The following is a 22807-nucleotide window of genomic DNA, read 5'->3' on the forward strand; positions in this document are numbered from 1 at the left end:
ATCAACATGAAACCTTCCGGGTATCAAGATATGGCCAAACTCTTGGACGCATTCGACACTGGGCACTTTGGGTCATGGTCAAGGTCGCCAAAATGGTTGCCAAAGGTCAACTTGCTCTTTTTAATGTGGAGTGGCGACTGAATTGCTTAGGGTTTTGCGAATTTTCTTCACATTTGGTTCGTAAGTAACTTGTAACTTGGCCAATAGCATATTCTGGATGGCGATTAGCATTCGGCTGCCGAATGTTTTTCTTTCATTTTTCTTTGATTTTTAATATGTTCCATCTCTTAGTGTCTCGGTTTAGCTAGGTGTGAATCGCAAGGGAACACCCATTCACCTCGAGGCGGCCCTTCAGGGGCTTTCTTTTCGGGATGTGGGGGAAGAAGAAATCAAAGACTAGAAACCTGCAAATTTGTTTGTTTGTTTGAGAGATAGAGAGAGAGGGGGGGGGAGGTTGATGGGAGTCAGTAAGAGGAGGAGAGTTAATGAGATTTAAAAAAAATGACTAATGTGTTGAGAGGAGTAGTATTTTTTTTTTTTTACAATAACAGAGGGAGGGAAAATAAATGAACCAAAAAAAAATCCATACACCAGATTACATGAGTCCTCCATTCATAAAAAATCTGTAACAGCTGAACTTGAACAGCTGTAGGTTTAAGTTTGGGGGGAAACCACTGTGGGGAAGCGAGTTCCAAAGAGATGCAGTTCGGGGAATAGAAGAATTCTGATAGACAGAAGTTCTGCAATATAAAAGTGTGACAATCCAGTCATGAGTGCTACCAGATGTCCGTGTAGCGCGGGGGAAAGTGTGGAGAGGTGGCACAATGGATGCAACTTCGTCTGAACATTTGCTATAAACGTATCAGTAAAATAATGCAAGGGAGGCGACATTCCTTCTTACTTATAGGGGAGGTAGTTGATTTGCAGTAGTAGGGTTATTAATAATTCTAACAGCATTGTTATGAATTTTGTCCAGTTGATTAAGTGCAACCTTTCCACATCCATTCCACAAAGGTGAGGAATATTCTAGCTGACAGCACACATGACAATTGTTAATTATTAGCTAACTGATCGTCAGTCGAGAAGTTACGGACTCTGTATAATAATCGAAGTTTTTTTTTTTTTTTTTAAGCACTTTTAAAAGTGATCTAACATGAAATGTCCAGCTGAGGGCATTGTTAAGTGAAATACCGAGAATTTGAATACTTTTAAAGACAGGAATATTAGGAGCACTGGATGTAATATAGGAATTAGGCAATATCTGTCTATTAGTAAATCTTATATATATTTGTTTTTACTAGCAATAAATGAGACAATGTCATTTTGTCCTCATTCAGTGGCCTCAGATAATTCTTGATTTATGGAGATTGCTGTACTGAGTTATGATTTAGAAATAATAAACTTTGTGAATGGGTGTTTAAGTGTGAATGACCTGTGGAATGTTGAGTAATCTGTACATGAATGAATGGGATAATGGGTAACAGATGAGAGATCATTAGTATGAATTAGGAATAGGCTTGCAACCAGAACTGATCCTTGTGGCACGCTGGCATTAATCAAGTGGAAACTGCAATACGCATCCTCTACTTTGACGCTTACCTCTCTGTCACTAAGATATTAGGAAATCAGAGAAACAAAAGATGATAGGCCATAGCAAGAGAGTTTGGACAGCAAGGAATGGTGCCACACTCTGTCAAAAGCTTTAGAAATATCGAGAGGTACTGCATGAGTTTCTCTATGTTGGTCAGTTGACTGAATGTATGAGTCAGGAGATTGAGTACATCAACGGTGGATCTTTCATGGCAAAAAACATGCTGTCAATCACTAATTAAGTTGTTGGATTCAAGATGTTTAACAATGTGCTTATTAATTACGATCTTAAATACTTTATCAAGAGAAGATGTGATGGCTATTGGTTTGTATTCAGAGGGGAATCCCCCCACACGAGAGTGCTGTAGTTCACACAGGGGCAAATAATAACTTTGTACAAAGTCAGCACTGTGTGGGGATTAAGAAGGCTCAAAATCGGCTTAGGACACGTAGACTCTTGGAAGCAGATTTTGCAAGAGAGATAATAAAGTTTTTTCCGCGAAAAAAACCGAGAGAATGAAATCCCAGGAACGTTGAGCGATGGTGCAGGATTCAGTTGGATATTGTTGAGTAGTAAAGGATACTCTTCTGGAAGATTTTTGCAGGTTGAAAGCGCATACCATTAATGGATCTGCTCGCCCAGCAGATCTAGGTTACTCTGCTACTACCTTAAAATGATTTAATTCATCTTAAGAATGACCATTTGTGGTATAGTAATCATGGATATATTTTCTTCCAGTTTCACGATTACGTGCTTCTTCTGAGGTTAATAGAACGATGGAAGCAAGGCTATATGCAGCACAGGACATGGTGCTGAAGAAGCAAACCCCTTCTGACCAGGAATGTATGGTGTATTTTATTCTTGTTTTCTTCACATTTCTTTTTTGACATTCTTCATTTATGAACTCCTGCAAAATACTAGGCGCTTATCCTATGATCAGCAAAAGTGCTTAAAGCTATGAAGAATGAGAATGAAAACGCATCAACAGAATGATAATGAAACAGCTATGAGTAAGTGATTGGTGTGCACTCAAGTGGTACAATGTGAATGACTAGCAACATAAGCCCACCTCAGGCTACAACCCCATGGGATCAGTATCAACCCTCTGCTCACCAGTTTTCCCTTCATGAACCTGTTCCTCCCTTGACAAGTGCTCATTTGTTTCATCTGTTTCCTGTTGAGACTACATTCCCCCCCATAGGCTTATTTCCCCACAGACTATACCCCACTGATTTATTTTTCACCATGTGGAGGCATCTATGACCACATGGTCCCATTTTGTACTTTGAGCATAATTACCCCAGAACTAATTTTTGCCACTGTACATAATTTTTACTTTGGCTCTCTTAAACCGTGAACCTAATCTGCCATGGGCTCTCCCACATTGCTCAGTTTTCGCCATATATTCATTTCCCTCCCACATGTAGTTTTTCCACTGCCCCATCAACTGATCTTTTCTCTCTGGGTAGACTTACTTATTAGCCTACCAGTGAGAGTTAGGTTTTCCCATATGGTGTGACAAACCAGTTCTTCCATGAACCTACTTTCCTGCTATGAGGGAAGCTAACTTTTTTCCCCATGAACTTATTTTCCCCTTGTAAGAAGGCACAGCTTATATTCCTGATTTATGTAATTTCCCTCCATGGCACGTCATATATATTACTTCTGTGGACGTAATTTATCCATAGACATATCCTCCAGTAGATCTTTTTCACCCATCAAAACCTACTAAAACAGTGTTGATGTCTCAGGAACAGCAGAATGATTCACCAAGTTCACACACACACACACACACACACACACACACACACACACACACACACACACACACACACACACACACACACACACACACACACACACACACACACACACACACACACACACAGTTAAACAAAAAAAAGACACAACAATAGGTGAGCTGTCAGTTGAAGTAGTTTCATTTAGAAAGACGACTACTAAAATGGCGAGTACAGTTGTCAGCCATGAAAGTATGATGGAGTTCAGAAATGATACAGAGCCAATAAGGCAAGCAAGCAGTCTGTGAGATCAAAGCAGTGATAATGAAGAGAAGATAAACCAGGTGAATGATATGAAGAGAAATTGCAGATATGAAGTACACACTATGTATGCTGAAATAGGGAAAGTAAAGAAGGACTTTGAATCAAAGGCAGAAGTAAAAACCATAAGAAAGGAAGTGAAAGAAATAATAATAAAAATAATAATAATAATAATAAATAAAAATAATAATAATAATAATAATAATAATAATAATAATAATAATAAATTATTATTATTATTATTATTATTATAAACTGGTCAAGCAATTGACAGAGATCATTCAGTAATCACTGGTATTGATGAAGAAGAAATAAAAAATCAGAGTCTCAAGGGACAAAAAGGTGATGGTAAATATAATAAACATATTGAAGGAAGAATCAGAGGATATATCTGATTAAAATATAGAGGAACACAAAAGGCTAAGTAGATATAAGAGGATAAAGTCAAGGCCCCTGAAAGTAACTTTCCAAACTGTGAACACTGTAGAGGAAATATTTAAAAGTGGTGACAAACTCACGGAAATAGAAGTTAAAAAAGTATGGGAAAAAAATGCCTAACTCAGGAGGAATGGGGATTAATAAAGGAGGAGAGGGAAGAAGCAAAAAACAAAAAATGAGGAAAGACCAAATAACAACATTATTTGGATGATGTAGTCCAATGTGGATGGAATGGTATCCAAATCATTAGATAAAAGACTATATTAAAGAAAAGGAACCTCTTTTTATTTACCTAATTGAAACAAAATTAATCCCAAGGATATCAAATGACACCATGAACTTTGAGGATTATAATACATGGAGAATAGACAGAAATTTGAAAAAAGGAGTAGTTATGATATTATCAAAGAAGAATCTACAGGTCAAAGAGATACTATAGAACTAGAAATACCCTCACAAGTCAAAATAATTGTAGTAGAGATCAACACATGTAAAAAGCAAATAATGGTGGCAAATTTATATGCTCCACTCAAAAGAAACACTTAGGCCCCCCGCACACGGACCACTTTTCAGTGGACGGTGGCTGCCACTTTCTTGTGCCGAGAAATAAAACGCACGTGTTTCATTGGAAGCCCGCACACGAACCTATTTCTAGTGGCAGCCGCAAAAAAATGGTGACCGGGTCCAATTTACCCGCCACGCCACGGTGGCTCGCCAAGGTTACATGCGTACTCAAGCTCTATCTGTCTATTGCCAGACGCCTCAATCCCGTAAGGGGTGGCCACATACAAATCGCCTCCATGTTGCCCTGTCCAACGCCATTTCACTGCCCTGCTCCCAGCTCACACACCCCTCTTTCATATACCTCTCCATTCCATCGCTCCATCTCATCCTTGGCCTCCCCTTCCCTCTCACATACACTCACATACACTCTTCTCGTCAGTCTGTCACTCTCCATCTCTCTACATGGCCAAACCACCTCAAGGTGTTTCTCCTAACGTTTCCTATCACATCCACATCCACACCACAACGCTCCTTCACATCCTCATTTGTCAGTCTGTCTCTTGATGTGACTCCACAGGCTCCTCTCAGATAACTCACTTCCTCTGTGCTCACTCTTGACTTGTGTCCAGCCTACAAGGTCCAAGCTTCACTTCCAAACGTTTAAGTTGGTATCACAATAATGTCATGTAGTGACTTTTACACCTCCATGCTCACTTCCCTGTTTCTTATCACTGCTTCCAAGGAACCAGCAACCTTTCTTCCCTGTTGCACCCTTTCAAGCACATCACGCTCTAAACTTCCATCATTACTCATCACACTATCCAAGTACTTAAACGTACTCACATTTTCCATTTCCTCCTCATTCAACCTCATTGAACATTCACTGACTTTTACTTCTCTCGAAGACCGTAACTTTACTCTTCCCTACATTCACCTTTAGATTCCTTTTCTTATACACTCTCCCAAACTCATCTACTAAGCCTTGCAGCTCCCCTTCGTCTTCACTTAACAACACAGTATCATCTACAAACAACAGTACAATGAGTTTCCAAACACTGCCCTCTCTCATCAGGGCTACTTCAACATCCACTGCCCTACTTTGTATCTCTTTTATAACCCCATCCATATACAGATTGAATAACCATGGAGACATGACACATCCCTGTTTCAATCCAACCTTCAAGAAGAAAAATTCAATCAGTTCACCATCCATACACACGGCTGCCATAGCACCCTCATACATACTCTTTGCAGCATTCAGCAACTTCCCATCTACTCCATACATTCTTCATACTTTCGACAGTCCTTGTCTATCCACCTTATCATCTGCTTTCTCCAAATCCATGAAGGCCGATACAACTTCTTCCCCTCTCTAGAAACTTTTCCACTATTGATGTAAGAATGAATATCTGATATACACAACCTCTTCCCTTCCTAAAACCTCCCTGTTCTCCAACTAATTCATCTGTTATTTTCCCAACTCTCTCAATAAATATCCTGGCATATACTTTTCCTGTTACACCAAGAAGACATATGCCCCTGTGATTACCACATACTTCTTTTTCCCTTTTTCCTTTGGACAGAGGAATAATTATACCTGACCTCCAATCCTCCAGGACTCCACCTTCCTCCCAGGCCAAACTGCACATCTTCCACATCCAGTCTATCATTCCCATAATAAGAGTTACACCACACTACAAAGTCTTTAAGAGCTTGAAGTTCACGAAAGTCTACAGTTCTTCCTGGTAACGTTGTTAATGAGTCCTCCCCAGTGCCAGACACAATGCCAGGTATTCCAAGTGAAACTTAACAGTCTGACTGATTCATTTAAATATTTTGTTTATTGGAATCATGTTGGTGGATTTTTCCTGGCAATGACACAGCTCTTTGAGAATTCAGTATTGCATGTTTTGTTAATATCAGTGTATTTGCCACCAGGCTTCATTTTCAGAAAAGCAAAACAATATGCCAATTTTTTAAATATCTATGGAACGTTTTTTTGTGTTATACAGTGTATTTCAGTTTAACATCCTTACACTGTAAAAAAATACAATGTCTAATTTATTTCATGAAGTGTGGTTAATTTGCTCAAGTTTTCTCATCAAAATTCTTGTGCATCGTGTATGAGTTTTTCTATTTTTACCTTAAGGTAACTGCAAGTCTTTCGTCTGTTGGTACACACTTCCTCTTGTTAGTGTTCAGAAGTGAAACTGAAGGCCCAGTTCAGCAGGTCATCAAAAGAAACACAGGCCATTCTACAATAGTTTGTAAACTTCTCTGGGCACGCTTTTAAGACTTCATATAGGGTATAAATTTGACAGCTGATAAGCCTACGGCTGTGTATCCGATGCATCCAGAACTTTCTTTTACATCTTTCTTATCTTTTTGTTGAAGAGCACAGCGATGACATATGCTACTCCTCGACACCCATGATGGAACTGCCTGTGGTTGCCACGAAAAAGTGGCCCATGTGCTGTCATAGCATCTCTCTCCACTTTTTAGTGGTGCCATGAAAAAATGGCAGCCACCGTCCACTGAAAAGTGGCCCATGTGCGGGATGCCTTAGGAACGAGGCGAATATGAAGACCTGGCAGAAAGTACGATTCAGAGTTAAAGAGCCCTACTACATAGAATGGAAGAGAAATATGAAAGAATTACAATAACTGGAGATTTCAATACAAATATAAAATGGAATCCTTTGGATATAAGTAATTACAAAAGCTGTTAGAAACAAAAGCTCCTTTATCATGTGTAGGAGTTTTTCCTAACACAACATGTAATAGAAAACACCAGAAAAAGAGGTTTACAAGATCCATCATTATTAGATCTTATATTTACTAAGCAAAATAATGATATCAACAGCATAGTGTATCACCCTCCATTCGGCAAAAGTGACCACGCAGTCAGGCCTGTAGCCACGGGGAGGGGGGGCAGCTATGGAAGGGCTTAGCCTCCCCGAAAAACTCAATAGCCCCCCGAGAAGTTTTTCACTTAGAAGCGTATATGATTTGCTTACACACAAACAGGGAAAATATATGAAAATTCAAGCCGGATAAACTACTTATTCATGACACATGATTTGATTCTATACGCTACATATTTAATGATGGTTACCATATGGTCATGATGTAATTCATTATATGTAAAATAAGCTGGTATATGTTATAGGTGTCAGACTGGAATTTAGTTGAACCCAGTCGTCGCTGAAGGAATCGTATCAGCGCAGTGGCAGTTTGCATGTTTATATGGCACATTCCCGCTAGGAAAACGGCGCGCAACACCGATTTAAATTGAAACTTATAGCTATGAAAACACCATGAAGCCTACCTTGCAATCTGGGCCCTGGCACACTAGATAGTAGGTGCAGCGTAGAGCGTCACTCAACCGACAGTGTGAAACAGTACTTTGTGGGACGAGTGATCAGGTAAGTACATCTCGTAATCTCGTTAGCAATATCAGTGCCAGTTTGCAAATTGCAAATACTGCCGGAAGTATAATTACTGTAGCTTTGAAAAAGATATGAGCTGAAACTTATGAAAGTTGAAATAGCTATGAAGCTTCACATGCAGGGAAAAGAATAACGTTCATTCCGGTACCAAAAAACTGGTTTCAGTGGGTTTTAGTTGTTACACTAGTATTATGCAGATTTAGTTAATTACATGTTCATACAATACATTCTAGAAGAAATATATGTGGAAAGAATAGTACAAAAAAATAAAGCCCCCCCACAATGGAGATGACCCCCCAAAATTTCAAGTCCTGGCTACGGGCCTTCACGCAGTATTAAATAGCAATTTCAGAATTGCAAATGATATATTTAGCAGTAATGAAAGTTACAAAAAGATCCTAAACTAAAAAAGGGCAACTGTCATGGCCTAAATAAGTACTCCTTAGAAATAAATTGGGAAAAGGAGCTTAGGGGACAAGATATAAATGTTATATATAGAATATTCTGTGAATTTTATGAAACAGCAAACCAAAATTATACCCCTCAGCACAAAGAAACAGACATAAGGATAAAGCAGTGGTTTAGCACAGAATGTAAAAAATCCGAAGAGAAAAGAAACTTGCTGTTGAATAGATACAGCAGACACAAAGGTGAGAGGACATGTAACAACTATAAACAAGGAAGAAATTATTATACAGTGACAAGGAGAGAAGCTCAAAGACAGTTTGAGGAAGGCATTATAAATAAAAGTGGTGATCAACCAAAGCTTTTTAACAGCTATATCTGAAGCAAACCAAAGTTAAATATAAAAAACGGTCCATCATAGAATAGGAGAGAGTCTGTATCCAAGAAGATATTTGTGAAGTACTTAACAAAAAAATTCCAATCAGCTTTTACAGGAGAAAGTAATTTTGAGAGTGATGATAAGGAACATGCATGCCCACATATATTACCAGGTATATGAATATCGGAACAAAATGGTACAGGAAGGGTTGACGAAATTAGACAAAGGAACAGCAAATGGTCCTGACGAAATTTCAGCGTGGGTGTTACATGAATGTGCAGAAGGGCTAAGCACAGCAATACATTCAGCCCCCACACGCACCATAATTTCCAATAAGTTTCGTTTCCACGCACAGAACCAAAACCTCACTCAGGCTGGCTCTGCTCGTATGGCATGGGACAAATTTCTATGGCCCGATTTACCCTCAGAAAGTGCTTATAGTGTTATAAATTGCTTCCCATCATCTTCATTGATGGTTATACTAAAAGATAAGAAAAAAAAACATAAAACAGATGAATAAATGTAAAGAAATGAAGCCTGAATAAACCTTATTCATGTGAAAACTAGCTTCTCATAACTTCCTAACATCATTGTGAAGGATTTTTCCCGTGGCGCGCAGTTGCAAAGGACATGTCTATATGCAGAATTTCACGATCTTTCGTCTGTGAAAGCTTCAAGTTGATACGTCCAATAGTTTTCGAGTAAATCGAAAAAAAATATGAAAATCACCTAAAAACGTCTGATTTGTTTATTATTTCAAATGTTGTCATTGACACTGTAACAAACATATATATAAATTCTATCCAGATTTGTAGCCCAAAAGTTAAGGAAGCCCGTGATATAATTCACAGTGTTATAACCCTTATTGTTATGGAGAAATGAATTTTGAAAAGTTACGATGGTTTGAACGCGGTGACAGCACCTAAGCTCCGGCATGTAGGCTGTGGTCGTCATTCGTAACTTTTCCCCAATTATTTTTACACATATGTTACTTTGCTTTACAAAAGGATGCATAAGAAATCATCAGCTTGATCAAGCTTTCTTCAGATTTTTGATGCGACCTATACTTTATGAGTATAAAGACTGAGAGAATAGCAATGAAATGCACCACATTTTTCCTATGAGAAATATATAATAAACACACATTTTATACCTTACAATACAATAATATGAAAACTAAACAAATAAGCTGGTTACTCACGTCCTCTAGCAGTGTTGTATTGTTTCTTGAGAGGAGATGGAGCTGCAGAGAGGAGGATAGGTATGATCACAGACAGTGTGTGTGTGTGTGTGTGTGTGTGCGTGTAGAGTGATGGCAGTGATGTCAGTTGTCATAGGAGTGATGGCAATGGTGTCAGTTGTCATAGGAGTGATGGCAGTGGTGTCATTTATAGGAGTGATGGCAGTGGTGTCAGTTGTCATAGGAGTGATGGCAATGGTGTCAGTTGTCATAGGAGTGATGGCAATGGTGTCAGTTGTCCCAGGAGTGATGGCAGTAACAGGAATAGTAGTAGTAACACCAGTGGTGGCAGTGGTGAAAAGAGTGGTGGTAGTGATGGTGCTACTACTACTCTCTGTTGTGCTTATTGCCGCAGCCTTGACCTTATCACCACTCGGGTCAGATTTCACTCTCACTCTCCTGCTCCTCATTCTTTCCTCCTCAGCATATTCACTGTCTGTTTTGCTATCACTTTCCTCACTCTCACTGCCACTGAACAAGTATTTCATGTACTCATTTTGAGATAACCCCTTGCGAGACATTTTTCCGGTAGTGTATAAAACTGCAGGGGAAAGGTAAAATCAGTTATGAATTTTCAAATCTGGCTTCTCTGAAAATATATAAGAAACACATTAATGTCATTCATAAGCACACTGCACTGTATACAACACAATATCACTATACACACATAAGGTATGGACGGTGCAGTAGTGGGAAATGCAAGTTTAAATGCCCAGCCGCGCACTCACACACGCTTCCAACCTGACTGACGGGATAATACTGACCTAAATGTAAGCTGGTTACCCTTCCGATAAGCTCCCGGATGTTGCCATATATTTCCCCTAGAACTGGCCACCCTCAGCTTTGACCCAATCAAGTTTGACACAAGTCCATCCACAGGAAAAGTTTCTATGACCATTTATAGGGAAGTTGCATCATGTTGCTTCATCGGTTACTCTTCAGATTACAAGGATTATGACATACATTGCATCATTGTGCGTGAAGGGGTTAATATTCAAGAAATCCTTAACCCCTACATGCCTGTTGATGTGTACAGCCATCACGATTTTGGGCATAGAGCAATGCCAGTTGATGTGTATAGCCACAAGCATCTTCCTGCCATCCTTTTAGCTTTAACTTACCGTTACTCATTGACGGACCACCTGGAGATGTGGAAATACTTTCATTTGAAAGAGGATGAGTTGGTGAGTCTTATGTATCATTATTTTTTTCTCTAGCTTTTATAGTTTGGCAGATACTAGGGTTTGAAGTAAGGGTATTTTTTCCAAAATCATGAAATCTCCCATAGGGAGGAGCATGCGACATCCTGTAGGAATTAACCCTCTGCATCCCGTTGAAGTACATATGCACCCAAACATTTTGTCACTGTGACTCCTGTTGACGTTTATAAATGCACTGCAATTGCAAGGTCTGTCATTTGCACATTTTTCAAATTTTGTGTATGATTTTTGGTATGTATACACAGGACACCTTCCTATACCTGAGGCCAAACAGGGACAATGTCTTACCCTGCGTGACCTCCCCCCCCTCCACACGTCATTGTCTTGGCAACTCACCTGTTACCAGTGACCTGGCCAGTAAAGACATGTCATGCCACGGTACAATATTCAAGGCGAGAGTGATTCTCCAATTGATGACAATGTGGAGGACAAAGTTACATGGCATTAGAGGAAGAAACGTGCAGACGCGATGAGCAGGTAATGTTGCCAAAGAGGGTGCGGTATGTTGATGTGTCTGATGAGTGAAACGATGCTTATATTGCTTATATGACAGTGAAAACCAGTATAGTCCTATACTACATATAAATTCGTACCAATTAAATACATATCTACCCATTCTGAGTGGTTTGGAATAGTTACCCCTCCCATAGAACACGTCTTTTCTGGAGCCTGGCTCGAGGGAACACGGTACCAAGGTGAGGGTACTGTCACCTGTACCGGCATTTCTAAACCCAAATGAGCACTTTCTCTGAATTTTTGATGTTTCTCATAAAAAGCGGAGGTTTTGGAAAAAAAAAAAAAAAAAAAGAAAATCTGGCGAGATTGGGGGAGGTCAATGGTGAAAAATCTGCCAGGATGGGGCGGGTTAAATCAAGGTAAACTACCTGATATTTGGAGGAAAACAAACATTGATATCCTATTCAAGAAAGGTAATAGACAAAATCCACACAACTACCGGCCAGTATTCCTGACCAGTGTTGTAAGATACTAGAAAAGCTGATAAAAAAAAAAAAAAAAAAAAAAAAATGGGTAAACCATCTGGAAAAATACAATATGATAACAGACAGTTCAGTTTTAGAATGGCAAAATCTTGTATTGCTAATCTATTAAGCTACTATGACAGAGTTGCAGAAACAGAACAGAAAAATGAAGGATGGGTATATAGAATCTATTTAGATTTTGTGAAAGCAATTGACGGAGTACCACACCAAAGACTTTTATGGAAACTTTACCATCAAGGAGGAATCGAAGGTAATCTGTGCTGTTGGATGCAGGATATTCTCAGAAAATGGGATATGAGACCAGTACTATGGGGAAATTACTCATCATGGAGAGTAGTGACCATTGGCGTTCCACAAGACTCAGTGCTGGCACCAATTATGAACTGAGTATATATAAATGACTATGACAGCAACATTGGAAATGGAAGCTATCTAAATATGTTTGTTGATGGTGCAAAAATATAAAGGAGAATTACAAATAAAGACTTGCAGGAAACTACAGGATTTAAATAAGCTTCATGAATGGAACACTAGATGGCAAATGGAATTCACTGTGGATAAATGCCGTGTAATTAAGTTTGGTAAAAGTGGGAAAAGACCAGTCTGGGATTATAAGCTAGGAAGTTCAAACCTTACACATATCAGAGAAGGAGAAGGACCAAGACGTGATTATCAGTTGCAGACTACCTCCGGCTGACCACATCAATGAAAAGGTACGGAACATGTACAGACTGCTTGCCAATATGAGAATAACATTCACATATATAAAGGAAGACATGCTGAGAGAGATAATAACATTAATCATCAGGCCAGCCCTGGAGTATCCATTAGTAGTCTGGAATCCACATCTCAAAAAAGCACATAGCTATGACTGAAAAAGTACAATGGGCAGCTAAAAGATGGGTACCAAGCTTAATGGATCTAAGCTATGAAGGAATACTAGAAAAACTGAACCTACCAACATTACAAGATAGAAGGAAAAGAGGAGACATGATTATGCTATATAAATGCATCACAGAGAAAGAGAAAACAGACATCAATGAGTATATAACCTGTGGGGAAGCATTAGCAAGAGGACACTGCAAAAAAAAAATAAGCATAAAAATATAAAGATGTAAGGAAATTCAATTTCCCAAATAGGGCAATTCATAAGTGGAATGCACTACCGAATGAAACAGTGTGTGCCAAAACTATTCATAAACTTATGGATATGTATGATAAAAAAAAAAGTTTAATACACGGGACAGTACGAGCTTGACTCATTCCTGTAAAGATACAATTAGGTAAGAACAATTAGGTAAGGAAAGAACACACACACACACACACACACACACACACACACACACACACACACACACACACACACACACACACACACAGTTCATCAGATTTAACGGCATAGAACGACCTACCCGTGCTTTTTGGGACATCATGTTACTTGATCAACGCACTTAGATGACAGACCTTAGAGAAGAGCTAAAGGTGACTTGTTGGAGGCTGGTCATGTTAGATTAGGAGATGCAAAATATCGTGAAGTGAGGTGATGCAATATGTGATGAAACGACGCTGAGTAATGGAGCTAATGAGAGCTGATGTGATATTACGTGATGTGAGGTGAAGTGGCGTGAGGTGATGCAATATGATGTTATGCAAGGTGGTTTGTGGAGATGTGATGTGAGATAGTTAATGTGATGTGACGTGAAGTACTGTGAGGTGAGTTAAGATAATATGAGGGGTGATATGATGCGATGCATTATGAATTGATATGGTATGATGCGTTATAATGTGGTGTGATGTTATGCAAGATGGTGTGAGGTGAGATGTGAGCTGAAGTGAGATGAAGTGGTCATATGGTGTTAGACGAGAGATCTTTTTTATATACTGTCATGTGAGGTGAGACGAGGTGCGAATATAAGGCAATATTAAAGAATCAGTGCAGTCAGTAGGGAAACGTTTTGTGACACTCGTAGATGTACAGTACATTTACAGGGAACACAGAGAAGAATCAATCTGACTGAGAAGCAGGAGAATAAGATAGAGCACGTAACCAAGAAATCAGTAAAAAAAAAAAAAAAAAAAAAAATGGAGATTGAAGAACATGAAATGGAACTTTGCTGATATCGGGACCTTATATTGAACCACATATGGCGTTTCGATAGTCACAAAAATCTACGATAGTAAAATACATGGGGTATATATATATATATATATATATATATATATATATATATATATATATATATATATATATATATATATATATATATATATATATATATATATATATATATATATATATATAACTTGCAATACTTTGGTGATAGAAACTCCGTGTACAAACAGTTAGATAAGGAGTTTATTACAAGCTCACAGGAAAATAGTCTGCCCATCTAGGCTGCCTGGTATCAACTGATGCAATAACGCCTTCTTCAGGCATGAGAAAGCGTGCTGACCTAGCAAGTTTAGTGGGGGCATGTATGCATTGGGGGGGGACATATATACATCGGGGGTAGACATATTGTGGAGGGGGTACACTACTCCCCGAGTAGCGGAGATGGTGTCTCCTGACACCAGGAGTTAAATGGTGTTTGATTATAGTAGGAAGGCAGGACCGGGAGGTGTGTACAAGGGATAAGTATGATACAGGGGCAGTAGGGGAGACATGGCCATGTTGAGGGGAGGGAATTAGAAGGATATATACATATAAGATATACAAGGAATAAGACATAATGGGAATTATACAATAATAGTTTGATACATGATAAACAAGGAGTAGATATGAGAGTTCTATTGTTGTTCTTCCTTCATTTTTTTTTTTTTTGTATTTTCTGTAGGATACACTGTCACTCAGTAATGCATGAAAGAAATACCATCATTTTCCAGTAGGCAGAGTGCTGTTCACAGTTTGGTTAATTGTTAGATGGCAATGGTAGTCACTGAATGTGAGGGCACTAAGTACGGGGAGTTTCTTCATCGTGTGTAGGACGTACTATGCCTGTAACGACTCTGATTTCCTGGGGTCGACGTTCCATTTGTCTGACACAACAATGCACTGCACAGATGATGAGTAGAAAACCTATGAAAGCGATAACCACAGGGGGAAACACAACTGTTGGATGAACCCATGAACGGCTGAAGGCCAGAGAGAATTGATCCATAATGAAATCACTGTCATTGAGGAAGGTTAGCATGCACAAGTTAGGGGAGGTGATGGTAATGTTGGCAGATGGTAGGGTAGAAGGCATGTTGAGTGGTTGAAAGATGTCATAGGAGTGATTACGAACAGCCTGGTGATAGCGAGTGGCGTAAGTGATGACGGACTCTGATTTGACGGTACAATAGTCAGGTGCTTTGTAGAGACCACTAGCGGGGACGAAGCGAACAGAAGAACCAGGACACATGATTGTGACAGAGATGGGAACAGCAAAGAAGAAGTACTGGACATGGTTGAGGTGAGCATGGTGGACCGGGAGGTCAGGAGCTGGGACAAAAGAACAGGCCGAGTAGATGGAATGGTTGCGAACTAAAGCAGACTCACAGGGTGTAGCACTGCTAGGGAAGATAGCGAAAAGGTGGGCAGCACAGAGACGAGAGGTCGGAGTAAGGGAGGAACATTGCTGGAGGTCTGTGGAAGAAAGGAAGGCAACGGAAAGATGATTATGGGAGAGGAGGAAATATTCTGAAGGAACAGATACCTGTAACAAGGAGTTGTTGAGGCGGAAAGGGAAGGGAATGATGTGGAAAAGGTTAAAGGTTATGGCAGAACGGAGAGGAATATGGACGACGACGTATGTGGTGAGAAGAGTGGCTTCGAGAACAGGATAATAATATTCAAGGGAGGAGTAAGGGAGGACTGGGGAGAGACCGAAGGTGGAGTGAGCCCATTCCAGGACAGAACGGAGAGCTGAGACAGGTACTAAGTAGGCAGTGACACGTCCATTGATAGCATCGACCAGGATACGAACCAAGGCAGAGACTTGAGACAAGAGAGAGTCAATGGCTAGTTGGAGATTATCCATGTTGAGTTTGAGGTAGAAGAACTGAGAGATAACGTTGAGATCTGAAAGGTGGCGTTGTAAGATATCGGTGAAATTGTTTAGAGTGGATGTGACTTCATTGAGTTGGGTTGTGAGCTTCTGTAACATAGTGTGTTGGATTTTAATGACTCGGCATTGTGATTCTAGGGCTGAAGCTAAATGAGTGAGATCAGATTTGAAGCCAGAAATGTCACGGGCTGTAGCAACGCCAAACAAGCCACTCAGAATCTCACCGCCGAAGTCGAAGAGACCTCGTTTCACACGAGAACGACCCATGGGTGTCTGAATGGAAAATGTGTCATTGAGCTCAGTGAATCTGTTACTTATGTATTGCAATTGCCAGGAGAGTGGGAGGAAAAGGTTATGGAGATACTCATTCGGGTTGTGTGTCCTCATGAGGGCCGTAAGATGGGTCCTGATTCCATGGAGCTGGTGCGCGTAGCCAGGTAGGGCAATGGCTACGTCGGCCAGGGGCGCAAGATCGTAGCGCAAAGAGGCTATGTCTTCGATAAGCATTACCTTGCCTCCCGAGCCGACCAAGGCCCCGGGATGTACTCCACCATCGTCCTGACCTGACCCAGACCCCAGGAGGGTCAGCACTGCCAGCAGGGAGATCGCTAACATCGTACCCAGAAAATCAGGGTAGAGTTAATGGGGGAGGTCGTGAAGAGGTTGATGGGCAGAGCGCAGTTTGGACCGATATTGATTGATTGATGAATGAGCAGGTGGAGGTGGAGAGGAAGGAGACTGAGGGATAGGTGGAGACAAGGTAGACTGAGGGATGGGAGGAGGGGAAGAGGGGGCAGGAGGTTGTGTAAGTGACTCTTCCAACACGAGGCCACGGGGTGCTCGCTTTAAGTCATCGACATGGACCCATCTGGTGTCCCTAGTGGACAGGTCCTGGAGGTGAAATTTGTTGCCTTGTTGAGTGAGGACGCGGTGGGGCCCTGTAAATTTGTCATCCAACTTAGAGGAACGCGTATGGGAATGAGCAAAGACAAGATCGCCTACATTGATAGTGATAGGAGAGGCGGACTTGCATGTCCTCCTGAGAGGAAGCCAAAGTGGATTGGACATACTGGTGAATTGTCTGGAAGTTGGCCAATTTTAGTTTAACATAATCATCCATGTTGTAGATGGGTTCCGGCTTTGAGGATAAGAGAGAGTATGGGAGGTCCTTGTCAAAGCCAAAGAGGACGAAGAAGGGAGATTCAGCAATGGATACATTGATGGAACTATTAATGGAGGATGCCACTTGGGGAATCCAGTCATCCCAGGACGAACTATGGGAGCCTATATGTCTGAGGCACTCTAAGATTTTTCGGTTGTGGCGTTCTACAAGGCTATTGGAAGCCGGATGGTTAGGCACGACATTGCACTTACTGATATGAAAGCGGCGACAGATCTCATCTAGAAGGCTATTGTCGAATTCTGTACCGTTGTCAGTAAGAATGGTATAAGGGGTACTGAACGGGCAAATTACGTGATCTACAAGGGCACGTGCAATGCTCTTCGCAGTCTTGTCGGAGAGGGGTACGAGGACACAGTAGCGGGAGAAGTGGTCGACCGCTACGAACAAGTACTCAACGCCAGATTCTGTGAGAGGTAGTTTTAAGAGATTGATTGAGACAGTTTCCCATGGTCGTGATGGGATTGGGTATTGTAAGAGAGGTGCTGGTAAGCCAGTTGATCCTTTGTGGCAGTGGCAGGAGAGGCAAGAGTCACAGTGGGCATTGATATCGCGGCGCATGGTTGGCCAATAGTATTTGAGATGTGCTTGGCGCAAGCATCGGTCTTTACCTGGATGGGAAGCTTGAGGAGTATTATGAACAATATGAAGAACCTTTGGTATCAAGGCAGTGGGGACAACAAGTTGGCGTACTTCGCGATTGGGCATATCTTTGCCTGTTAGCAGTGTTTTCCTGTACAAGAGATCATCGTCTAGCATGAACTCATCTAGTGATACTGGCAGAGTAGGTAAGGTCGAGGCATCGCCAGATTCTAGGAAATAAATGACTTTGGACCACATGGGGTCTTGGCGCTGAAAGTTTCGAACAACTTCTGACGTTAGTGTAGTGTTTGCAGTTGCTTCAGGCTGCAGTGATGTTATAGCTGCTGCTATGTGACGTGAGAGTGCGTCTGTGACTACATTCAACTTGCCTGGTACATATTGAAAAGTGGGATTAAAGTCCTGGATGATGACAGACCATCTAGCTAGCCTACCTGTTAGGTTGCGATTCTTGAACAAATCACATAGTGGAAGGTGGTCTGTTTGGATATTCACTGGATAACCATACTCTATATCTCTGAAATGTTTCAAGGACCAGATTACTGCTAGCGCTTCGAGATCTGTGACACTGTAGTTACGTTCAGCGGTTGTAAGGGTGCGACTAGCATACGCTATTACGCGCTTCCTTGATGCTTCATCGAGTTGCATCAAAACGGCACCAAGTCCAGTGCCTGATGCGTCTGTGCAGAAAAGGAAGGGTGTGGTATAATCAGGGAACGCTAGAACAGGGGCATTAACAAGAGCTGTCTTTAGCTTTTGGAAAGCCTGTGATTAGTCGTTAGTCCAAACAAAGGGCACATTCTGCTTGAGTAAGTGGGTCAGAGGAGCGGCGATCTTTGCATAATCCCGGATGAAGCAACGATAATAGCCACTGAGGCCCAGGAAACTTCGTACAGCGTGGGTAGTGGTAGGTTCTGGGAAGTTAATGATCGCCTTAGCTTTATCCCCATTAGTATGAATGCCTTGTGCATCTACGACATGGCCTAGGAATTTGATTTTCTTTCGCAGGAAGTCACATTTACTGAGATTGATTTTCAGGCCTGCGAGCTGGAGGCGTTCAAAGACTTGCTGGAGTTTGGTAAAATGATCAGGGATGGATTTACTCACAACAATGATATCATCTAGGTAAGCAAAAAGAGAGTGTCCCATCATACCGCTGAAGACTGAATGGATAAGTCACATGAACACGGAAGGAGCATTTCTCAGACCAAAAGGGAGTCTCTTAAACTGAAAATGTCCGGAAGGGGTGCTAAAGGCTGTAACTGGGCGAGAGGACTTTTCCATTTCGACCTGCCAGTACCCGCTGAGGAGGTCTAAAGATGAAAAGACTACGTTATTGTCACCAAGGGATTCTAGCAAATCAGTGAGGACAGGTAACGGGAAACGGTCTGGAACGGTGACAGAATTTACCTTACGATAGTCGACTACTGGTCTAAAGTTGCTGTCCTTCTTTGGTACTAAGAAAAGTGGGCTATTCCACGGACTGACAGAGGGTTCAATAATGTCTTGGTCTAACATGTTCTGTACCATTTGATCTGTCTGCGTTCTCTGGCTGTGAGGAAATCGATACGCTGGTATGTAAATCGGCTGAGTTCCTGGTAGCAGTTCAATCATATGTTTGACAAGGTCTGTTCTACCCATCGGTTCACCGGGTAAGGCAACCACGTTTCTGTACGAGGTCAGAAGGTCGAGGAGTTGAGGCGTATTTTCTGGGAAATCTGTGCAAGTGAGATGTGAGAGCATATCGGGTGAATATATCGGCGCAGATCCCGTAGAGTTAATAGTCCATACACCGATTGGCGCATCATCAGTCTGAATAGTAGGAATTGAGGAATCCTGGCACACCTTTACGGCCACTGGGTATACTAGGAAGTCTCCAATCTTTACACCACTTTTAAGTTTTAGTGGAGCATTTGTGACATTGAGCAAGTACAGGTAGCATAAACTGTCCTCTAAGACTGTACACCATGCTGACTCATAAGTCAAGCCATTCACACAACACGTCTCAGGTAGGGTTAGTACATCCACTCCTTCTTTCGCACCGGCAACACAAACAGAGACTTTGGTGAACTCATGCGGTAACAAAATTGTGCACGTATTCGTTACTGCACGTTTCGTCTCTGCGTGTTGGAGAAGATCATTCAGACTGTGTGAGGTAGGTAACTGAGACATGTCTGAGTCAGCGATAGTGTTGTCGGGAGAGGATGTAAGAGCCATGTTCAAGGGCTGAGATGATGTATCAGGAGACATTGAGGAATTTATGTCCTTGCTCTCAGTCAGCAAAGGAATGATCTCTGTATTCTCAGATGATGATAGTGGTGGTTTGGGCTGGGTTGGACTTTTTGGTAGTGATAGGGACAGAGGTAATTGAAGGACTGATTTGATCTTAAGAACAGGACGGGGACATTCCATCGTGTAAACCGGGAATCCAGAAATGTCTATACTACCACAAGCAGGTAATAATGCAATGGAGTGTTGTACCATGGTGGAGAAACCAATAAGGGCATCTGCGGGATACTGCAAGTCATTAGTGACATGAAATTCAATTGGGATAGGAGGTAAATCTCTGTGGAGTTTGACTTCAAGGGTGACTCTTCCCTTAACCTTAAACTCTGAGCCATTAACACCACATAGGCGAGTGTCTGGTGGTTCTAGGAAACTGACGTGGTTGTGATGGCGATGAATAATTTGTAAGGAATTTTCGGAGATGAGATTTACTATAGATCCTGTGTCCAAGAAGAATGACGTTGGTATGTCATGACTGCTGCCGAGAATGACTAAACCCGAGGATGTTATGGGACCTACATGGCGGATGGGGAGTTGGGTTTCTGATTCTACGTGATATTGGTCCGATACGGGCGCGGCGCTTCCCCCGACTGTTGGCAGTTGAGGTAACGACATTCCTCAGTGGTGTGAGTCGTGCTTGATTTGTGGTATTTGCAGTATGGACGACGTGAGTGGGAAGGAATACGCTGTCTGGTTTGGGAGTGAGGACGTCTGTATGTACGGTCGCAACTGGATGCTCGATGTCCAGGATGACCACAGTACCAGCAAAGAATCGAAGATTGTCTGTTCCGTCGGGCGCTAGATTGATCACGACCTGCGGTAGGAGAACGATGTGTGGCAGGTCTGCCGCGTGTGGTGGGACGGGAGCGAGATTGGTCTGGGGTAGTGGAGGTGTGACAGACTGAGGAGGCCAAGGGTTGGGTGGTGCCCTGACGTGTGTAGTTCGAACCTGTTCTTTCATGAATGGCTTTAGTGACCTGAATAATTTTATCTCCTGGATTGAAACCGATTTCCAAGGCTAGCTCTCGCTGCTTAGGAGTAAGCCAGTGAAGGAATCTCAGGTAACCAATTAAGTCAGCAAAGTTGGTGAGTGAAAGCATTGGAATGCCATTCTTGTCTTCTAACCATTTCGTGCCTACCAGTAATTGGAGCATCTCGTTACTAGTTGCCTTCATGGTGGCGGCAACTTCGTGGAGCTTGGCATATTGCGCTGGGACGCGCAAGTCCTCATCTAGTTGGTTTAGGAGATTAATGAATACCATGAGAGACGCGGTATTTGAATGCTGGCAACAAAGGCTGATGAGTTCCGTACGAAAATCAGCAAAGGTACGAATGCTATCGAAATGTCCTGCACGGATCACGGATCCGATGTCCGATTTACCGTGGTCCAAGCGACCGAGGAGGTAAGCTACTTTGAGAGATTCATTGGTTATTTGTCTCTTGTGTATTTCTGTGTCGACTTCTCTGAGGAAATCATAGACAGACCAATTTGGGTCCTGGCCGGTAAATTTGGGACGATTGGCATCGTCGAGATAGATAGACTGTGGAGGGTTGGCCTTGGCTGGAAGTGCAGAAGTGGCGGCAGGAGAGGTGTGGGAGAGAGAGAAGTTAGTGGCAGTTAAGGGCGAGCAAGACGGGGTATGAAGGGAGGCAGGAAAGGTAACGACAGGGTAAGGAGTAGAGGAAGAAGGGATTGTAGAGGCAGGAGTAGAGGAGTAGGTATCTGGATTTACGAGTGTAGGACGGGTAGTAAGTGATTCTGCAGGAAGTGAAACGGGAGTCTCAGGTACAGGGCGATGGTACTCTTTGCCACTTCGTAAATGAGTGATTGTGTTAGAGTCGGCAGACGAGGTATTAGCAGGGGATGTTTCCGGGTCGAGAGGGCTGGTGGTAAGCGGTTGACGTGGAAAGTATGGCATTTAATGCGGCAATGGAAGATGAAAGGATGAAGATGGATACATAGGTGGAAATGTATAAATAATAATGAGAGAATGGAATACACGAGTAGGTGTGAAAATGAATGAAGGTGCGGGGATGGATGGTTTAAATAAAATGCGAAGGATGAGATGGAGTATAAATAACATAGGTGAAGATGAAAACGGGGTAATGGAAATGAGATGGAATATTTACAATAACCAATCTGTAGAGAAAATCGAGGATAATCTCTATAGAAAGGAAAGATATACTATAGTTACACAGTAGAGAGTTGAGATGTATGACGTGCAGGTGTGGCTGGGCGTAGCTGGGCTGGGGCGGGGCGGGGCAGCGGTGGAGAGACAGCTGGGCGGAGAGGAGAAGAGACACTGCGATGAATCACCGGCAGGGAGTGGCAGTCTTAGGAGGCTCCGTAATGCAGACCAGATGCGGGCGACGGCGGAGGCCGGTGGTGGGTGGTGAGGGCAGATGTTG

The sequence above is a fragment of the Coenobita brevimanus genome, chromosome 13 (assembly GCF_032717465.1).
Source record: "Coenobita brevimanus isolate Jiangsu-jjx chromosome 13, ASM3271746v2, whole genome shotgun sequence".
Lineage (NCBI taxonomy): Eukaryota > Metazoa > Arthropoda > Malacostraca > Decapoda > Coenobitidae > Coenobita > Coenobita brevimanus.